At 44.1% G+C, this 21,791-nt stretch overlaps 1 protein-coding gene across 8 annotated transcripts in view; it reads right to left on the reverse strand.

Moving 5' to 3' along the window:
* MTUS1 (microtubule associated scaffold protein 1) overlaps positions 1 to 7,580 on the reverse strand; it is a 102,288-nt gene extending 94,708 nt beyond the window's left edge. For 2 of the 8 annotated variants that reach the window (XM_083458022.1, XM_083458016.1), the window contains exon 1: positions 7,130 to 7,532. The gene's annotated coding sequence lies outside the window, so the exon portion shown is untranslated. The other 6 variants (XM_083458019.1, XM_083458024.1, XM_083458023.1 and 3 more) reach the window with 6 other exon arrangements.
* Between the last annotated feature and the right edge of the window lie 14,211 nt (positions 7,581 to 21,791).

A 21,791-nucleotide genomic window follows, 5' to 3' on the forward strand; every position in this document is an offset into this window, starting at 1 on the left:
ACTTCAAGCAATCGTTTTGCAGTCAATAACTCCATCCCATCACAGAGAAGCAGCTTCCTACAACAAAACAGCATAACCCATTATGTAGCTTCAATGTCAGAATGTTTTCTTAGTACAGTGCTCTCCTCAAGCATTGATCTATAAAATGCAATCTGCTAACCATAATTTATGACTGACATCAGCTTCTTCTGTAAAAATCTGAGAGTTCACATCTGCATATTCATCATGGAAAATTGCATGCGTTAAAGTAAACGAACCAACGACACAAATCTTTCATCATACTTTCCAAGACATGTAGTTCACACATTCAGGCAAAAGCCTCAGCCCACAATGAAGGTTATTGTGCTTAATCAACAGCTTCATGCAAGTGAAATAAATCCATGGAGTTGTTGTAAGCAAGCTTTCTTTACCAAAGTGGTTCTACCTAATCCTGTGCGCCCAAGGAAACGAGAGTACTCTGGAGCTGACTATGAAAAGTTGCCTCGGTTTCAAATGGAAACACCAGTATGAGTTTCAACTTGTTAAAACGTATTCACTGTGAAGTCTCCAAGAATTGGGGAAGTGCCCAGCTTGTGACTACTATACCACCCTGAAGTTCAGCAGCAAATAAGCTGAAATGCTGTATTCCTGTTTGGAACTGCCCTGCACAATATGCTGGAGATATTTGTTGAAAGACATTATAAAAAAAAAAGGTATTACAAGTACAGTTAAATTTCCAATTCCAGAAGCTTCACAGTCATTAAAGCACAACACAGTCAAAAGCTTTTCCACTATACCTCAGCTTAAAATATATATATATATATTCCAAACCCATACCTTGTGCTCAACCAGTTACAATTGATAACTGTAGTTGAGCAGATCACACACTACAACTGAAGCAGAAAATTTAGGTCATTTTCTTTACCTACTCATTGTAGAAATGTAGCTTCCAAACCCCTGGAATGCATCCATCATCATCAACTAACTTTACATATTCATAGGTTCAATCAAAAAGGCAAATAGCTCATGCAAATACTTCAGTTGTTTCTTTATGTCAAATGCAGAAGAAACTTGCTTAGTCAGAACCAAGTCCCAGTGCTTTCAATGGGGCTCATTTCCAAGCACACATGCTTAGGCTTGCAGTCTCACAGACAGCTCACCAATTAACTTTCATTTTTTAAGGCAAGAAAGGAAAGGAAATGTTCTGTAGGACTAAAACTTGAACATAGGTTTCCCATACAAATAGCAAATAAAACTATTAAGATGAGAGAGAGAGAGAGAGAGAGAGAGAGAGTCATATTTTTCCTACCTTAACACAATCTGTTCATTGGTGCATACATTCTGCAATGAAGGTTTATTAAACATCTGTTATAATGCAACCTGATTTCCCCCCAATAACTTTACAAGTGATGCCTGGAAAACGTTTAACCCAGTGGCATTTTATATGCCAGCATACCAAAGCAAAGCACTTAGGGATTTCATCAGCTCATTCCAAGCAGTCGAGTTTGTCCTGTACATTTCTTTAGTGGGCCATTGATTGCTTGAGGCATGCTTGGTTCTAAAAAGCATTTTTTAAAATCCTTTCATTTTTCAATGAACCTCAAGAAATCATTCACACACCACCTTTCCTTGACCACAGTGCAACGGTATCAGATTTCAACGTGAATGCCCTTTCCAGTCCCCCTCTTTTTGCCAGCAGTGTTTTGTATAAATAGAAACAAAAGTAGAAGCATTCGAAACTACTGAGCATCTTTCCAAAGCTAGATGACCTTAACCACATCACAAGTTGAGAGGCGTGATACTTAATTACACAAGTGTTTTGAATTGCAGTATTTAAACTTCCATGTTCATGCCACTAATTTTCTTCCTTTATTACAAAGGAATCCGTCAACAAATAGAAACACCCAACATTTCACAGACTAGTGTTACCACACTATTGGAAATTAGAAGAAATAATCGCCAAGACTTCTTCACAACTTTGACACGTACAGGTATGCTCTTGGGAGCCGCACTCCTGTCTTGATACATCATCCACCACTGTGAGATTTAGTTAATGCAAGACTCCAGCAGATCTCTGCATGCCTCAAAACCCATGCTCTTAAAACACTCTACTGTTCCCCATCTTTATTAGAAACCTGGGTAGTCACAAAACACATTGATTACAGTATAGTAACTAGCAAGTCACAACATGCTAAATTCTCTGCATTAAAAAAAGAGGCAGGCTTTAAACTCTGTGCCTAATCCAGTTATGCTTTGATGGAGGTTTCTCTCAGGTCAAGGTTACGGTTCCTGACTGAGAGGAAGAGAAATACCACAAAAAGAGGGCAGGGTAGGGGGGAGAAGGATTGAGAAAGACAAGGATTCCTACACCTAACCAACATTTCGTCCAATGCAGTAATTATTTTCTGCAATGCAATAATTATTTTCTCCAATTATATCCACTTTTAGCAAAGAGGCAACTAAGCAACCCAAATGATGCCTACTCTTGTTGAAGAAAACACAACACACCTAAGGTTTGATGTTTAGTTCATGGAATAAACATGAACAAAACAAAACATTTCATTGCTGGCCAAGTTTTCCCACAAGAAAACACCTGTCCTGGGTGTTCTAGCTAAAGGCCACAGTAAGTAACTAATAACAGATTACTCTGAGAATAAGTACCTGGACTGGCAGCCAATGACAAGATGGACAAAAAATTAACTGGGCATGACTCCTCCAATTACAACCTCTTCTTCACCATGCCCCTTTGTACTTTTACCATCAACCACTGAGGTTAAAATTGTGCAATGCCAGCTTCAACCATTTTGACATGAAAAGGGTATATATTTAATTTAAGTACATTACGTAGTATAAAATAATTCTTGAATTATTTCAAGAATTGAAACGATGGCAATGGCTTCTTTTTTGCATGCTTCCCACTGAAGCACTTGAGCATGAATGAGGAGCCTGCTGCACTCCAGATTATCATTGGACTTCCAATCCCATCATCCCTGACCATTGGACATTTTACAAATGAACTTGTTCTTCCAAGTAAGAAACTTTACTAACCTTCCAAAGCAATTACATGGGGACATTTTATCAGACTATTGGCATTCAACTTGTGGGTTGCAGCCACAGTTTTTGGTTTGGGTTCTCCTGCACCAAATAAAAAAATTCAAAGGAAAAGATAGAGAGGGGCAAGAAAGGATAAGAGAACAAGACCTTTAAAAACTGAAAAGGTGCATCTCATGTCTAACCAGGTTGATGACTATTGATCTTTAGACAGCTTTATTACAAATGTTTATACCAACTGTGTGTGTCCATTTTAGCTTGATAAAGTAACTGCGATGGCCTTTCAGCTGATGCCCTCGTGGTCAGCTGGAATGCAGAGCTAACCAGGGCTATCGAGCGCCCTCTCCAACTGTATGGAGCCCAGATAGCTCCATGGTTTCCCCCGGAGCTAAGGGCGATGAAACAACTGTTGAGACATTGCCCATCCTGGCTCATAAAAGCAAGCCAGGGAGGGTTGGGCAATGGGCCTTGTGGGGTGGTGAATGCTTCCCTCTGTGAGAGAGTCTTCCCAGACACACTTCTTAAAAAACCATCTTTGGACCCAGCCATCATGGCCAATTATAGTCCAGTCTCAAATCTTCCATTCTTGGGCAAGGTAATTGAGCAGGCGGTTACTGAACAATGCCAGGCATGTCTGGAGGATGCAGACCATTTGGATCCCATCCAATCAGGGTTCAGGCCTCATCACAGGACTGAAACTGCCTTGGATGCGCTGGTCAATGGTCTCCCAGTGGGCTAGGGACAGAGGTGAAAGCTGTTTCCTAGTTTTGCTGGATCTCTCAGTGACCTCTAACACCAGTGACCATGACATCCTTCTGGACCATCTAGAGGGGTTGGGAGCTGAGGGGGCATTGTTCTACAGTGGTTCCGCTCCTTCCTCCTGGGCCGTGTCCAGAAAGTGGTGTTGGGAGGGGAGTGTTCACACCCCTGGGCTCTCACTTGTGGGGTACCTCAGGGCTCTGTCCTCTCCCCCATGCTTCTTAACATCTATATGAAGCTGCTAGGAGAGATCATCAGGGGGTTTGGGCTGGGTGTTCAGTAGGCCTGGGCAATATATCAATTTATCGCCCAAGACCAGTATGAGGGGCAAACCGTGATGACAGTTTCACTCAGTGGTATATTGCTGGTGAAACTGCTGCCTTCTGAATCCCTCTGCTACCAGCGCCAAGGGAGAAACAAGCTGCAGCCAGGCGCTGGAGGCAGTGGTTTCACCAGCGATATACCACTGAATGAAACTGCCATTGTCTGCCCTCAAACTGGCAGAAGGAGAAACAAGTTGCATCAGTGAGGTGCTGATACAGCTTGTTCCTCCCTCTGCCTCTCTAAACTGCTTGGCTGAGGAGCGCACTGTTACCCTCACCTCAACCAAGCAGTTTTAAAGAGCCCCCGGCGATGCGGGGGCTCTGTTAAGGTGCTCCCCCTCCCCAGCTGAGAGAGCGCTGATCCGGCTCCTGCTTGCACACCAGCAGGAGCAGGGTGGGGGCTGCAAAGCTGGGGAGGTGCTGGCTCCATCACACTTCTCGCTTAAGGGGGGGCAGCTGCCGTTCCCCCTCAATGGAGAAGTTTAAAGGACCCCCTGCCTCTAGCTATCCTTCTAGAACTGCAGTCCAATCATTATTCCTGTCATACTAACCGTCACAGCAGTGCAGAATGCTTAGCAAACCAAAGAGAGGTCAGTGTTGAGAATGCAACTGTCTGCGCAGGAGAAAGAAAGGACATTTCTACTGGATGTGAAAAAAAGCTGGAGTGCTACTTGACACTGTTCGGCCTGTCCGACGGAGACAAGCATCTGAGTGCTTTGCTTGTAACAATAAAGCATGCACGTTCCAACCGCTTGCTTCAATGATGGTTTCAGAGTTTGAAGCATTAAAACAGAGCAGCACTGGTTTTCCCATGAAAGGCTTCACCTGGATTGCAGAATAAGCTGGTTACCTTAAGAGTACACACAAATATGGTAGTTTCATTCTTGGTTCAGCAATTCTGGTTGCCCCAGCAGACCTTGAGAAGCCTACTGCTAGGCAAGTGAGGTGAGGGGGAGCAGGGGAGAGAAACAGCAGAGAGTTAGGTATTGTTGTTGGTCACCCTACAGACAGCATTTAAGGATTAGCCTATAAACTCGGTAGTTTTCATTGGGTTATTCAATACAAGCCCTAGAGTGGTTCTCCCCATGATGAGAAAACCTGACACTAGACATTAGCCTAGCAGAGAGGAAGCAGCATAGGAACAATCTGATGCCAGGAATACTGTGGGGGAAGGGGAGGGGCTGAGTGAGGAAAAGAGATTTCTGACTGCAGTGTGCCTTAAAGGACCTTAACAGTTGTTCCTTCCTTAGGAGATTTCTATGGCTAGGGCCCCATTAAGAGGCATTCACAAATCTGTCCCGATCAAGTTCCTGAACCAAAAGAGAAAAGCAAATAAACCAAAGCAGAACCCATGGTATTAAGAACACAAACATTCAACGTTGTTGTTGTTGTGCACACGTAAATAGCATGCTATTCTAAGCCTGTTAGGATTAACATCCTGCTATGTTGTTTTGGAGGCTGTGAGAAGGTTTTACTTAATAACAAATTCTTGATGTTGCTGGATGACAACTCTCACCATCCCTGGCCACTGGCTTGTGCTGCCTGAGGCTGCTGGGAGTCACAAAGAACGTTTCAAAGTAATGGGTGCCATTCATCTTTTCAAAGCATTCTACAAACCAACCAGTAATTTTGTTTTACAGATAGGAAGGAGAAACAATGCATAAGGGCTTGAAATAAGCCATCTCAAGTTCAACTTCAGGGGTGTTTTCAAACGAATAGAAACACCTTTGAGCCTACCTATCTGTGTATCATATTGTTAAGGCGGAACAGAAAACAAATGATAATTTCCCCCCCAAAAAGCCAGATGTACATTCTACTAGATATCGGTTTTACAGATGTGCCAAATGTAAGAAACACACTTTCCTTTTAAAGGAACACTCAGACTGGAGATTTAAACCAGTCTGAAATGTGAAATATAAACCTCTCAGCAGCTACCTAGGGGCATCAGGCATCCCTTCCACGTTCTGTTAATATCAAGCACAAAACTCGGAGAGAAGAAAAAAACTTAATGGGCTTTTTCTACTGTCAGCTGCGGCAACGCCTCCACCCGCCCTCAAGCGATGAAACGAGGACGCCTGTTGCCTAAACTCTTCGGAGTCCGCAAATGCGATTTCTCCCCATCTGATCAGCGACAGCCTGCGCCAGGTCCCGTTCGCAGAAGGGCTCGCAGCACAGAGCAGGCGCAACAGGGATCAGCCAGGAGAGAGAACCCTTTGGCCTGAGCTGCGACATCCTTGCCAACTTTCCCCTGAAGTGCCTGGCACAAGCTAAAGCTGGCGGGTGGCGGCGCGGGGTGGGGGTGGGGGTTGAGAGAGAGGAGCGAAGCTGTCTCCCCCCCCCCCCCCGGGCGCAGGGCGGAGAGAAGGCGCAGAATCGCGGCGGGCCAATGCGGCCGAGGCGGAGCCCAGCCAGAGCCGGCGCCAACAGCAGCAAAACGCCAGGGGGAAGGAAAGGGCAAGAGCAACTCGGAGTCCAAGCAACTCGCAGGAAGGCCAAGGCCGCCGGCCAATGGGGAGACCCCCGCCGCCGCGGCCGCGCACCCCATTGGCCCAGCCGCGCGTCCCGCCGGAATGGGGGAGGCCACGGAGAAAGGGGGGGGAGTGGGGGGCGAGGCGAAGCTCTCCGCAGCTCCTCGCGCCAACTTGACAGCGACCCTCTTCCACACACAAATATATCTATAAATCTCGCCTCAGACCCCACAGCCGCAGCCCTTTCGAAACGCGGACACCCAGCCGAAGTTGCGGCGCCCCAAAGTTCCCTCACGACCTTTTCCCGCGGCGCCCGCGAAGGGCAACGGCGGCGCCTCACGCCCCACAAAAGCCCCACCGACTCCCCTCAGCCTCAGAGTCCGCTCTCTCCCGGTTACCCGCTGCGCCACACTTCCAGCTTTGAGGCGCCTGAGGGCAAAAGGGACGAGCGGCGTCCAGTTTTCCCTCCTCCTCCTCCGTCCCCTCGCCCCCCTCACCTCGCCGAGCTTCCCGCCGAAGCGCAGCAGCCCTGCAGTGGCGCTTTATTACCTTCCGCAGAGGCGGCGGGACGCTTCGCCTCGCGCGCCTTGGGCAGCTGCTGGGTATTGCGAGTGTGTCTGGGCGCGCACTCCTCGTTCCTGGGTTTCTCGCGCTCTTCTTTCTTTTTTTTCCCCCTTTCCCCTTCCCCCCACCCCTTTTTGGGTCCGCTCGCCGCCCAGTGCGCGTGCTCAGCACCAGCCGGGACCAGCCGAGGAGCGCCTTCCTCGCCTCCTTTCTTCGACGGAGCCGCAGCACCTGCCTTTCCTCCCCCCCCCCGGTGACGTCACGGCATTCCTCAATACCTGGCCCAGAAGCGGAGCGGGGCCAGATCTCGACTCTCTCCTTCTCCCTCGAACAAGTAAGACGCGCGTGAGCGCAAACGCCGCAGGACAAAACCCGTACACTTTGTTCTGTGTCGCTTTGGGGGTCGATCCTCCTGGGTGTCGCATCCCGCAGAGCCCACCCCCGCCCACTTCGGTTGCTGTGACTTTAACACAGCCGACAGCCTTTGACCAGGTGAGGCTTATGCCCCATCGCTTCATCTACAGGACCAGGAATGTACTGGCTGCATTTCTGCCTGTTCTTAAAGGCAGACCCTGCAGGTGTCCCTATTTTCCAAGGACGTCACTGATTTTTCTGATTGCCCTCCCGGTTTCCGCTTGGATCCCAGAATGTCCCGCTTCTCCTTAGGACGTCCCTCTTTTCATTGGAGAAATGTTGGATGGTATGGAGTTATCCAACCCCTGAGCCGTCTGAAGGCAATCCTGTATAGGGAAGGTTTTTTATAAAAATGTTTAATGTTTTCTTATGTTTTTATATATGTTGGAAGCTGCCCAAAGTGGCTGTGGCAACCCAGTCAGATGTGTGGGAGTATAAATAGTAAAATGCCCTTATGGAATGGGAATGTCCCTATTTTCAACGGAGAAATGTCGGAGGGTGTGCATCTAGCCCGGCTTCAGGTTCTCACAGGGAGAAGCCCCCAAGCAAGACCTGAGCCATAGGAATCGACTTCTAGGGCCCGAGGTTCCTTTGGCTCCCCCAATGAAAGTTTTTGAGGGGGCCAGGGCCCCCCAAATTGATGGCTATTTGCCAATCAAATAGTGTGTGTGCACTACATCATGTAAACGATTATGCGGCGGGGGCTTACCTGCCCCCTCAATATTTTATTCAGGTATTCAGGTTGGCACCCCTGACCTGAGCCATCAGTGCCCTCTACACCTGGGATTCCCAGGTGGAATCCATCCAAGAAGATGGAGGCAGAACACAGCCATCCTGTAGCCACGTCTTGTAGGAGCAAATTCCATAGTTTATGCATTAAACCGAGCCCCTTCAGGAAAACAATGTTGGTGCCTCTCCCAGGGGAATTGCAACGATGCAGCTAACTCATCCCCTTAGAACGTAAGTAGGTTTGGCGTTTACTGACATAAAAGAATCTCTGGTCATAACTGCACAAAACCGATTGCTGCTGATTATGAAAGTAGACAGCAAGAAGTGGTAAAACACAAAACCACAGTGGTTTGAAGGTGCAATAAAAAGAAATGTGTCAAACTGTACACGAGTTCCTAAAAGGAAACAGAGATTCAAAATCTGCTTTGGGCTTTGCTGGCAATAAAGAGCTTGGGCATGCATGATTGCTTAGTCATTCAGACTGCAATCCTGGAAGTAAGCCCTACAGGATTCCATGGAACGTTTCAGCAGGCATGCACGGGATTTCTTTTTGCAAAAGATGATCTCCAAGCACCAGTTTACAATATTTAAAATTGGGAATACGTCCCAGAATTGTTCAGAAGATGAATAACAGCCTGGCCCGACCCATGTTTTCTTGGCAATAGCTTCCAAGGTCTCAGTGGCACTTGCCTCCAAGTAAATAAGGTTAGGACTGCAGCCTAAAATGTGGACCAGGCTGTCAGCCTTAATCTTCTAAGCTGGGATCATGCCACTTGTATTTGGTGCTGTGCTATACTTAGTATGCTATTGGCATTAAATGGTAAGTTACCAGTGAGGCTGACTGACAAGATACAAAAGGGGATTGGGGCTCTTGTACATTTAATAGTTGTTTAAAAAAAAGGCAATTTGAACAGATGTAACTTTTCTCCACCCAAGACATGACAAAATTCCATTTCATCCACTTCTTCCAAAATTCCATCTTCTACTCAACTATTATAGGGACAAGAGATTTTTTTCTCTGTTAGTCCTGGACACCTACCGGTAAATAGACATAGGAAAGTTTTTTCCCTACTCAAGGTAACCTCCATATGCATCAATCTGGGATCTAAATTCCATGGAAGACTTAATACTAGAGAACATTGGTGACTTGGCACTACTTTAAATGATTTGGTAACTGAGCACGTCAGGAGGGCATTGTGCTTTTTGACCCAAGTATTTTAAAAGATGAATGGACTGTGGTAAATGCAGTCTTACGTTATTGCCACATGAAAGAAAACTATGTTTACTTTCATTATGGTGTGCTCTGGAGAGAAAGCACACACACACACACACACACACACAAAAACACACCATAAGAGAAGCTGTCACATCACGAGAATGCATACCTCACCAAATGAGAATGTTTGGTGAGTAAACGCATAACTCAGATCCCATTGATGAAAATGGTACTTACACGGCATTAAATTAACTAGGTGGCTCATGCAGGCTATTCAGTGAAGTTAGCACCTGAAGATGTAGACCTGCATTTGAAACAGCATCTGTTGCCTTAAAGGTCAGCTCTGTTTGATCACCTGTGTGCAAACTCATAAGGAGAGGAAATACATCACATAGATCTTTTAGCACTAGTCCACTGCTGTTCACATGAAGAGTGGCAGAGACATCATCACCCAAGGAACGTGGTATCTGAGCTTCCATTTCTAACTTGAACTTGGTGAAGACCATTCCACCAAATCTGGAAGGCAAAAAGGACTTTCTCATGTTTCTGTAGTTGCTAAACATAATATATTTTGAAACAAAAATGCATTCCCCCCACATCCCAAAAATGCTGACACAAAAGGTGGACTGGGGTTTTTATTTAGACATTTCTACCCACTTGCTGTGGGTAGCGCTGTGGTCTAAACCACTGAGCCTAGGGCTTGCCGATCAGAAGGTCGGTGGTTCGAATCCCCGCAACGGGGTGAGCTCCCGTTGCTCGGTCCCTGCTCCTGCCAGTCTAGCAGTTCAAAAGCAAGTCAAAGTGCAAGTAGATAAATACGGTAGGTATCGCTCCGGCGGGAAGGTAAACGTTGTTTCCGTGTGCTGCTCTGGTTTCGCTAGAAGCGGCTTAGTCATGCTGGTCACATGACACAGAAAAACTGTCTGCGGACAAACGTCGGCTTCCTCGGCTGGTAAAGCAAGATGATTGCCACAACCCCAGAGTTGTTCACGACTGGACTTAACTGTCAGGGGTCCTTTACCTTTACCCACTTACTTTAATTTTATAAATAAGTTCAAAGCATCTCACAAAATGACTGAAATACACCAAAATGTAGCATTAACAAAATAATAACTATCTAAACATTACTAACAAAATATTACTAACAAAAATACAGTATCATGTAACAAAAGTAGGTTAAAAAAAGGTTAAAGAACAGGGAGAAAGAAATATTAACTGCCATTAACTGAGTGCTGTCCATGTAGAAAGACTGGGCCATTATAGAGAGATGTAGTGGTTCTTGATTGGTCGGTGATGCTGTAGTGTTATACTGTATTATTTATGCAAATTGTTATGCTGAATTCGTATTTTCCACAATTTGTATATGGTGTTTGTTTTATAATGTGTGGTCTGCTATGCCTAATAAAGGATTGATTGAAACTGCCATTAAATGTTCGGTGAAATAAAAAGGGCTTAGCAGAACACTTGAACTTAACAGGAGCCCTGCTGAATCAGGTGAAAGACACATCTAGCACAGCATCCTAGGCTTACAGTGGCCAGGAAGATGCCTATGGGGAAGCCCTCAACTAGGCCATCAGCACTCTCCCTGCTTGTGATCTCCAGCAACTGATATTTCGAGGCACAATGCTTCCAACAGTGGATGTAGAAAAAGCCATCATGGCGACAAAGCTTAAAAGAGAGGGAGCCAGCCACCCTTTTCTAGCAAGTAAGTTCCATAATATGGGTGCTGCAAAAGAAAAGGCCGTTTCTTAGATCCCAACCACTTATGAGAGTGGTGGAATGCACACCAGGGCCTCCAGCATTGAATAAATGCAGTGGGTGGAGAGATTGTATGGGCCATATCTCCGTGGTAGAACATCTGCTTTGCATACCCTCCAACAAAAATAGGGAAGTCCCACAAGGATAATTTTACTATTTATACCCCACACATCTTACTGGGTGGCCCCAGCCACTCTGGGCAGCTTCCAACATATATAAAAACATAATAGAACCAGTGCTCATTGAGGAGCAGTATTTCAATATAAGTAGGAAAATAAGAGTACCCCTAAATGTTGTTTTTTTTAGGAAAAAAGCACTGAATAGAACATTAAACATTTTTAAAAAAACCTATACCTTCAGGCAGCTTGGGAGTTGGATAACTCCATACCCTCCAACATTTCTCCAATGAAAATAGGGATGTCCTAAGGAAAAGTGGGACATTCCGGGATCAAATCAAGGATGTCCCTGGAAAATAGAGACTTGGAGGGTCTGGCTTTGTGGGTAGAAGTTCCCATGTTCAATTTCCAACATCTCCAGGTAGACCGGGAATGTCGCTGGTTTGAAACCCTGGAGAACCATTGCCAGTTCAGGTAGACAGTACTGACTCAGTTTTCAGATATCCTATCCCCAAATCACTGTCTTTGTAGGTAAAACCAGTGCATCTACAATATATTATACAGAGTGTGCATCTCTTTCTGCAAATGCTTAATGCTCCTGTTGTTGTAGACAATAAAGAGCTGGACAAAGAGACTGCTAGGCAAGCATAAGGAGAACAAGGTGGAGGGGATAAGATGCTGCAAATGTGGGAGTAAAACAACCATTACAGGGGTGTTTTCAAATCCATGGGTTCTTGAGTATCCTTAGAGATACAAACACCATCATTTGGGCATCATTATTTTAACCCTTTATGTGTAGAAGGAGATTGGGGTCAAGGCAAAACAGTGCTGCAAAGAGCTGAAGCAATTGCATTGATGTTGTTATTTGCCACCCACACCACATACTTTCTGGATCATAGTACAAACTGTACAAAAGTACATCGCAGATAAGGCAATAACTTTTGACTAATGCCTGCTGGTGTAAGATTATTCAGGGTTCAAGTTTGTATAAGATCTTTATCAGGCAGGCGGAGAGATTAGAAGCTGCAGGTATAGAGGAAACTTGTTTAGAAATGCAAATGTTTTACTCATCATATTGCAATGTATTAGTGGTAGTATGCTGGAACCCAAATAACACCTCTTCTAAACACATCTACACTTAGATCTTGAAGGCCTTGAGTTGAATCTAAATTCCATTTGAAGCCACAAGACCTGCTTCCCAGAAAATATGTTTAGGATCAGTATTTTACTTGGACGAAAGCCTCATTGACTTTAAGCTAGTATTTAAGCACACGTAAGCCTGCAGGGACGTGGGTGGCACTGTGGGTTAAACCACAGAGCCTAGGACTTGCCGATCAGAAGGTTGGCGGTTTGAATCCCCGCGACGGGGTGAGCTCCCGTTGCTCGGTCCCTACTCCTGCCAACCTAGCAGTTCGAAAGCATGTAGATAAATAGGTACCACTCCAGCGGGAAGGTAAACAGCGTTTCCATGCGCTACTCTGGTTCGCCAGAAGTGGCTTAGTCATGCTGGCCACATGACCCGGAAGCTGTATGCCGGCTCCCTCGGCCAATAAAGCGAGATGAGCGCTGCAACCCCAGAGTCGGTCATGACTGGACCTAATGGTCAGGGGTCCCTTTACCTTTAAGCCTGCAGTATAAGTTTCTATATTTCTTCTACGAAACAAGAAACACAAAACAAGTTGTCATTTGCATACAATATAGTTATGTATCTAACTATAAAGCACATCTTGTAAAAATGTTGTAGAGCATTCATTTTGAGGGTGCAGTTCTGGCTAATCTTTCTATTCCCTTTCCCCTGTTTGGCGTATGCCATTTTCTGGAATTACTTTTAGTCATCCTTGCCGTCTGTATTCCCTTTTAGTCTACCTGATAAAGAATTCAGTTGTAGCTCAGAATTTGCATTCTCCTACCTGCAGCAATACAAATTGTTTCCATAAAACATCATTGCCTTTACAAGGTTGCCAAGCTGTGACTCTCCAGAGGTCATTGAGCTCTGTTATCAGCTCTAGTCAGCACGGCCCCTGATCAGGGATGGTGAGCTCTGGATTCCAACAAGGTTTGAAGGGCCATTAGTTAGCCACCTATGTCTTACAGCAAGAGCAATCTACACATTATTGACATGGGGAGTTTGTTTTCATGGTTGCAAAGTCCATATTAACCATAATTATAAATATTAGGGCCGCACTGTTTGAAACATGGTTTCCTGTGTGGCATGTGTTAATGTAAGGATTCTGTCTTGGTTAGTGCAAAGATAGCCTTTTATTGCCTGATTTTTTAGGGCTTGAAAGCTTGTCACATTCAATTTCCCCCCTTAAATATCTCATTTTACACAATCTTCCTCCAAGCCATCTCATCTGACAGTTTTAGTGCACAGTCATTCTTATTGTCTTCCCTCTATTACTTATATTAATAGGGAAAGGACTGTAATATTTGTTCTAAAAAAAATTACTCTAAAGCACATAAAACTGACAAGGGAACTTGAAGTCATGTGTCCTGAAAGACCCCCCTAGGCAAAATAGGGTTAGAGCTTTCAGTCTGACAGCATCTTCTCAGATCAGAGAACAGGAAAAAATGAGTGCACAATCTCTTTATTCAAAGAAAATTTTGGCTTCAGTCCCCCTCAGAGCTGTCTGCACTTGTATATTGTCTTGATCCCATCCACTGGGCAAACTCATTGTGCGGTTATTTGGAATAGGGCCTTCTTTGTAGTAGCACCTCAGTTGTGCAACTCCACCCTTCCCTGCTGTCATTATACAACTGGTGCCTTTTGATAATGCACCTGTTTGCCCAGACTTTTGCAGGGGACTGATGAGTAGTGTGCAATCTGTCAGCTGTTTGCTGGTTTTATAATGTTGAGGGCCAGAGGTTATCTACCTCTGTTTTAGAGATTGGCATTGCCATATATATCGTAACTAAATGTGCCCATGTTTATTAATTACAATTTTACCCTGCTCTCCCTCTGAGAAATTCACCACGTATGGTTTCCAGGCAATACTCCAATTTGCTATTAATTTCTTTTTAGTATTTATATGCCATCCAATAACCAGGTCCTCTGGGTGGCTTACAATAACCATAAAAACCTTAACATAAAATTATAAATCATACAAACAAGAATGCACCCTACAAATCTAGTTCTCTTTAACCCACAGATCTATTTGTGGAATAGGTTTATACTTACAGTGGTGAAAAATAATCTTTTTGTGACTAGGGTGTTCTTTGAATCTAATGCTTTGAATGCCCTGCTGAAGCTCAGATAAGGAATGAGGCTCAACTGAAGCTGCCTTGAACAACCTACCACTTGGGGAAAGAGAAGTGTGGAAGAACATATTATCGCACATGGGTTGGTTGCCAAAGTTCAACTAAGTCTGGAAAGAGCATATAAAATGCTTTGTCTACAGGGGAGGGCATTCTGGCAGACTTCCTTGTGAAAAGAAGGTAGGAATTCAGACCATTTCCTCGCACTAAGTATCCTTTTGTGATTTTAAGCAAATAAGCTTTCATAACAGCGTCTAAGATACAAAAGTAGGGCCCCCTCCAGACATTTGGGGGGGGGGGTGAGCATATTCTGCAACATATCAGTAACACAATAATAGTGCATTAGTGGTGGATTTATAGTAGGCATCATTCCACTTTATTGGCTGTTCTGCAGTGCTTCCCCAATGCTAACAATTATTGCTGTCTGCAGGAGCGCACGTGCACTATAGTGCAACGAAAGCAGGACAAAACCTTTTTGCTAACATTTGCAGTGTGAAAAGTTACGGGATGTTAGCATCAAACTATGGGATGTGAATTGAAAGTGGAGACAATAGATGTACTATTTCCTGTTTATCTGTTTGCTTTGTAACTCAATAAAAACCTATTTTAAAAAACCTATGTAATATGCAAAGAAATAAGTTTGTCTGGCCCAAAACTTTAGCAGGAGCAAATAGTATTGAGGGAATGATTGTGTGTAGCCATCCTTGTAACAACATGAGTGCTGATTATCATCGATGTTCAGTAAAAATGATGTCTAAAAGGGACCTATGTTAAGAAAGGCAAATGGGCCAGAAGCTATATGCAAGGCTAATCTATCCAGCCCTCATCTGCCATGCATAAAAATAATTTTCAAGCTCTGGTTTGCCTGAAATGGCTTAGTCGTGCTGGCCACATGACCCAGAAGCTTCCTTGGCCAGTAAAGCAAGATGAGCGCCACAACCCCAGAGTCGTCCACAGCTGGACTTAATGTCCAGGGGTCGCTTTACCTTTTTCTGCGACTGCACTTAATTGGAAGCAAGTCCTGTTGACATCAGTGGAATATATCTCTGAATAAGATGCTTAGGGTAGTGCTGCATGATAACTTGGAATTCTAAAAGAACAATAACCTACCCAAGAGCTTCGTGAGGAATTAGTGAAGACAATATAAAGAGAAAGGGGCAAGGGGACTATTTTTGAGGAAACAAATAAAATGGTGCAATTAGAAAAATGCCGGCTGAAGCAAGCTTTTAAGAAATGTCTTGAAGGTTCACAGAGATACAACAGAACAGATTTCAAAACAGGCAAAGCAATCCAAACAAAGGGGGGAGAAACCTGAAAGGAACATCTGCAAGAGAAAGAAAGTAGTAAAAATATGAGGTTTGGAAAGAATGAAGAGAATGAGTAGGAAAAATATCAGCCAATTAGAAGTATTACTACCTTTTCACAACACTTAATAAGTGTTCAAGGTGTGCAGAGAAATTACCCATGATTTTACTCATGGGGAAAATAAATCAAAACTTGAGAGAGGCACAAATATTCTATATGCTATAGCTAAGTATGTTTAGACTGTACATTCTTTGGGGCAGATACTTTTTCCGTTACAGTTACTCCATGTTAATCCCATACACACTGGTAACTCTTGCAACCATGATAATAATAGAAGCCCCATTGAATCTAGTGGGATGCACACCATCTTAAATGCACTTGGGAACATAGTCTTGAATAATACTTTTCTCTTTAGATTTTGTATGTAATGCCCCAGCGAATCCCACAAACGTATTCTTCGTAAAAGAAATTTACTTTTTTCCTAATAGCTATAGTTAAGGCAGGGCCTTTAATATAGTGGGGGTGCCCATAGCAAGCTATGGCAAGAAACAAAAACTCTTTCAGCCCTACACAACTGGAGAATGGATTGGTCGCTGAGAATGTAGAAGCTATTCCCCACCCCTTAATATTAAAAACAACAGCAGCGAGTATTACAATCAATAGACCAACGGCCACAAAGACTATAAATCTTTAGCCATTAGACTAATTGTAGCTCCCTTGAACTTCTACTATAACAGAAACTCTTTTCTGAAACCTCCCTAGCTATTAAGTTACATGAAAGTACGTTGCTTGTGTATCATGAAGTATTAATGATTTATAATATTCAAATGCATTCAAAATGTCCATCTCGAAACCATGCTGCTTTCTTCAGAATCATTGCAAAGGAGATTTATTGCAGTGAAAATGCAAAGAAGTGGGATCCAGCTTCAACTTGGCATATTCAAGCCCCATCAATTTCAGTTCAAATTTCAATATTTAAGTGAATCCCAAAGCCCTTAATTTTGGATGAAGAGCATCCTCCTTCTTTTCATAGTTTTCAAAAAGTGAGGTGGGCATCCTTTGGGAACTTGTTTTGCTCCCCCCTCCAAAAAAAATAAACATGGGAACTGCAGTTTGTTATGGGTGCTGGGAAGTGTAGCTCTGCGATGGGTAAACTGCAGCTCCCAGGATTTTGTGTGTCTGTATTCCTTAAATGCATGGTGTGTAACACAGCCTAAGAATCTGAAGATACAGACAGAGAGAAGAAACCTAATGCCCCTAATGCTCTGATCCGAAGCACACGTACTGTACTTGGAAGCAACCTCAGTTGCACTCAATGTATCTTTCCCCCAGTGTGATCGGACTGTAAGGTCTCTCAGCACTTAAATCCTCTGTATAGGTGAGACATGGCCAGAGATGGGAGGATGCTGTAAAATGGGGGTTGAAGAAAGAAAGAAAGAAAGAAAGAAAGAAAGAAAGAAAGAAAGAAAGAAAGGTGGAGCTACAAAATAAAGCACAGCAGTACCTAGGATAGCCCCTCCTCCATCTCACAGCAGTGACTCTTGCAGATCCTGGAATAAGACCAAAATTGTCAAAGTGTCTTCCAGTCCCATAGCTTTCAGCAAATTCAAGATTCCGACAGTTTATTCCTTCAGGCATTTATCTAGTGGCTCCAAACTTGCTTTCAGCTTCTGTTTCTGTTAGAAGAGCAGTCATCCAGAAAAAAACCTCGGATGCTGTCTGTTCTGAAGCTTGTAATTTCATCACACATCTCAAGATTTTGCTTACTAAAGGTTCATCCAGACTGCCTTTTGCACTGCACTTTCCAGGCACAGCTCTGTCCTTTAAAGATCCATGTCCAAGCAGCAGGGGGTGGGGACGGGTTGGTCATGGCACTTTCCCTGTGAAAACTCGCGTTTTAATGCTGAATCAAAGGAAACCTCAATCCGCAGAAAACTCGGTTGCCGTTTGCTGAGAGAGACCATGGACAGAAAACTCAAAAAGTTTGCTTTTTGTCACCTTTGAGCCCTGCTCACACTTCTAATAGCACTGCCGGCTGACCAGGGTGGGGTGTCCACAAAGCTGCTTTGATGGTCCACACCAGGGACTGGATTCCTCTGCCCAGGTGCCCAGAGGAGTCTGTGTGCTTCACCCAGCCACCAGCTACCAGCATGAGTTTGACCAAGCTGTGGGAGGCAGTGGAAGACAGGAGGGCCTGGCGTGCTCTGGTCCATGGGGTCATGAAGAGTCAGACACGACTAAACAACTAAACAACAACAAGTATACAAGGATGGTTATCCCTCTGTTGCTTCTGCTCTAGCAAGTTCTGCAGGGTTTTGAAACAATACAAAATCCTGCCAAACTGGTTTGCTGGAGGGATCAGTACATGCCCACAAGCAGTGATCGCTCTGGAGCATCGATTGGGACCACCTTCAGCTCCTTGAAAAAGTGTCATCTTTCCCTGTCTCCTGTTTCTTTTCTGAAATAACTTCTGAAGCTTCTGTTTAAATGCCCCTTCTCCCCCACCCTTTCACGTGTGTTCCCATATACAATCCAGCACTGACGAATTTGTAACGTATGTTTTTACTTTGGCTTATTACACTGAGCACAATGGACTGTGTGTGTCACATAAACTGTTCCTAAACAAAACAGCAGTGGAATAGAAATGTTGACTTAAAATGACTAAATATCAAGGCTAAAAATAAGGACTATCAAGAGGAATCGACTAAATATATCGTGACAATATGACATTTGGGAGAGGTTACAAAACTATTTCCCCCCAAAACAAGCAAGTACACTTGTACCATGAATCATTCCCAACAGTACCAGTCAGCAGGGCCCAATGGGCAGGGATGAAAGCATTATAATTCAACAATTTCAGGAGGGCCACCAGCTTCCTGTTCCTGGAAAAGGTGGTACCTTTTGGGTACCCAGGTCTCAAGCCATGTAGGGCTTTAAAGGCAACCACCAGCATTTTGAATTGTGCCCAGAGATGCACTAAGAGCCAACGCAGCTATTTTAGCACCATCAAGATGCTCTCCTGTAACCCTGTGAGGTGGTGGTTGTTGCTGTTCAGAGGGCTGCTGGTTGTCTTCTTCACCTCACATCTCCTGATGTGGATGGAAATAAGGCCTAGCTGAAAAGAGTGGATTTTAAACCTTAACTGGCTGGCACCAGGGCTTTTCCTCCTTTCACATTTTACCTTTGCTCTGACAAAGGGAAGAGAATTATGTCCCTGTGCCTCCATTGTGGAACACATGGCAGAGAGTTCCTCTGGGAAGTAACTTCAGGAAATAGACTGTCAAATATAATTTGGGCCCACACAACCTGTTGCCAGTCAGGTAACTGGTTGCCGTACTAGCCTTGGAGCACAGAATGACAGCTCAACAGTAGAAATGCCTCAGCTTCTGCCTCAGTTGAGGCTAGTTGGAAGGGTAAGTCAAGCACAACTTGTGTCTAGGCTGACCTCACAGCCAGGCTCTGCCTCCTCAGCAGCTTGGCTGGGGAAGGTCCTGTCAGTTTGCATTTCTTAGTGCAGAAAGTATTGAACTGATGTGTAGAGATCTTTCCTATTCTACTTAATTCAAGAGGGTTCTGGAAGTTTCTGGAAGCTTCTCTGTATGAAAGAAGCTTCATGATTGTTTGGGTTATACCTTCAGAGAAGCTGAATACAGCTGGCTTGATCTGATTCTCTTATCTCTTCCAATTAAGGAGCATGGGTTTTACTTTCCCTTTCTATCTCTCTTCCTTCTGGTGTGGTATTCTCTACATAGTATGCTTAGTGTTTAGCATTGTTATAAGTTTATAAGTTTTTGTAAGTGCTGCAACTGGATTTTTTAATGGGCTGTGCCAATCCTGAATGTTGTGGATTTGTGCCCATTATGCTGGTTTGCCTTCAGTAGCAAGTAAAGCTCTGCTGAATGAAGTACAATTGTATGTGGTCTATTTTTGGAAACTCTGCTACGTGTTTAAGTTTTGTCCTCCCCAGAAGAAGCTGGGGTGACAGGTTCAGCCCTGCCATTTAACAAAATTGGCCATAGCGGGTGTGGCGTCCTAGAAAGCACAAATAATTAGGAGAGCTGAAAGCTGGCAGGTTATAGTTGCTGCAAATCCATTTTGTTTTGGCTTGAGAAATTAACAAAACAGGATTCAGCCTCTGAACCACTGCCATCTTATCTCATCACACCACCATGGTGATAAGGTAATGCAAATTAGTGGTCGGCTTCTTTTGTGCTAAAAGAGATAGTTCTGCTTGTGCTTTGTCCTTTCCAGCCGTAATTGTGGGGTTTGTAAGGAAAGGATATTTTAGAGGCTGAGCTGGTGATCCATTGCAGTTGAGCATTTACCTGTCACATCAGTTTAAAAGGCGCACCACCATACACTAAAACGCCTTTGCTTTGAATGATTGATGAAAGAAACTCGATGAAGGCCTCCCTTTTGCAGAGAGCAGAAGATTGGTTTGCATTGAAATGAGCGGGCAAAAAACAGAGCACAGAGCAACCTTTATTGAAACTGACTCCTCTTGGGTCTCAGTTTACATTTCTGGAGGCTGGTGTTCCAAATAATCTTAGGTGAAAGGAGATACTGTAGGTGGAATGAAAGAGGCAACAGTCAGGCAGCTGGCAACTGTAACCTACCACTAAGTATTTCAACGATACCTGTAGATCATTCTTGAATTCGGCTTCTCCTTTTAAAGATTAAAGTCCAGACTCTGATAAATAATTCACAGGTACTTTGTGAATGCTCACTTCGTGAACTTCGATATAGATCAAAACGACGACAGCAAAAACCCTCAGCTGTTGTCATAATGACTTTCCTTACTTAGTTCCTACCACTATCTACTTTGGTAATTGAAAGGCCCATTGTGAAGAGCCCTGGTAGCTGCCACCATGCTAGTCTCGGTAATAAAGGAAAGACAGTTTTCTTGAGAAGTTTTGCCAGACCGCTTTCTGCGTTGTGGGTTGCACAGGGCTTACTTACAGGCAGCATGAAATCTGAAGATCATTTGACCCAGTGAAAATGCAGCAGGAAGATAAAATATTCCAGTGATTCATCCAACCTTATTTGTGGCTAATGACACACCCCATCCCATAAGTCATTCTGGAATAGAATTGGAGAACTGGTGGCCTTACAGAAGAGTATGGGATTAGAGAGTATGGGAGCTGTATTTCAGCAACATATAGAGGGCACAGATTCCCCCAGGTCAAGAGTGTGTGGCCTTCTGAAAGCCCCAAGAAGAATATGCATGAAAGATGGAGAGATAACTCAGCAGAACAAAAAAGAAGGAAGCCAATAGCAGGCATGCAAGGCTGGACAAGTGTGGATTCTACAGGTTTCATAGTCTTGGTTTATTCTTCCTAAAGACTAAGCAGGAAATGACTATAACCCATCATCACCACAACCAGTCAGTTCATTCCCTGCATTATGGACATTGCCCTTTAATAAAACATATCTTTGGGTAATAGAAGGCTAAACTCTTTCTATAGGCTACCATCGTTTTGGATCTATTGGCTAGGTCTGCTTCCACGGGAATAGTTTCTCTAAAAAGAGCGGTCATGAGCAAAGCACCCTGTTGTGCAACTGATATCTTTTGGTCATGCTTGGTCATCTTTCACATGCCACTTATACATGGGCAGTTACACTCCTGGTGTGTTAAAATGGCCAAATGAGTGGGAAGCTGCCATAGGAATACAATTTTGTTACCACATAGGAAATGAGGGTTAGTAAATGACCTGGAACGTTGACCTCAGACCAGCAGAGAGAGAAAGCTGTTCGTAACGGACCAACAGCTGGAATAGATCCCCAGACAGAGCGAGCTCTGTTGCCAACAGCACTATATGAAAAGTAAAACTTCCAAACCACTTAAAAAATCTGA

Source organism: Podarcis tiliguerta, assembly GCF_965153285.1.
Source record: "Podarcis tiliguerta genome assembly, chromosome: 9".
NCBI classification, from domain to species: Eukaryota; Metazoa; Chordata; class Lepidosauria; order Squamata; family Lacertidae; genus Podarcis; species Podarcis tiliguerta.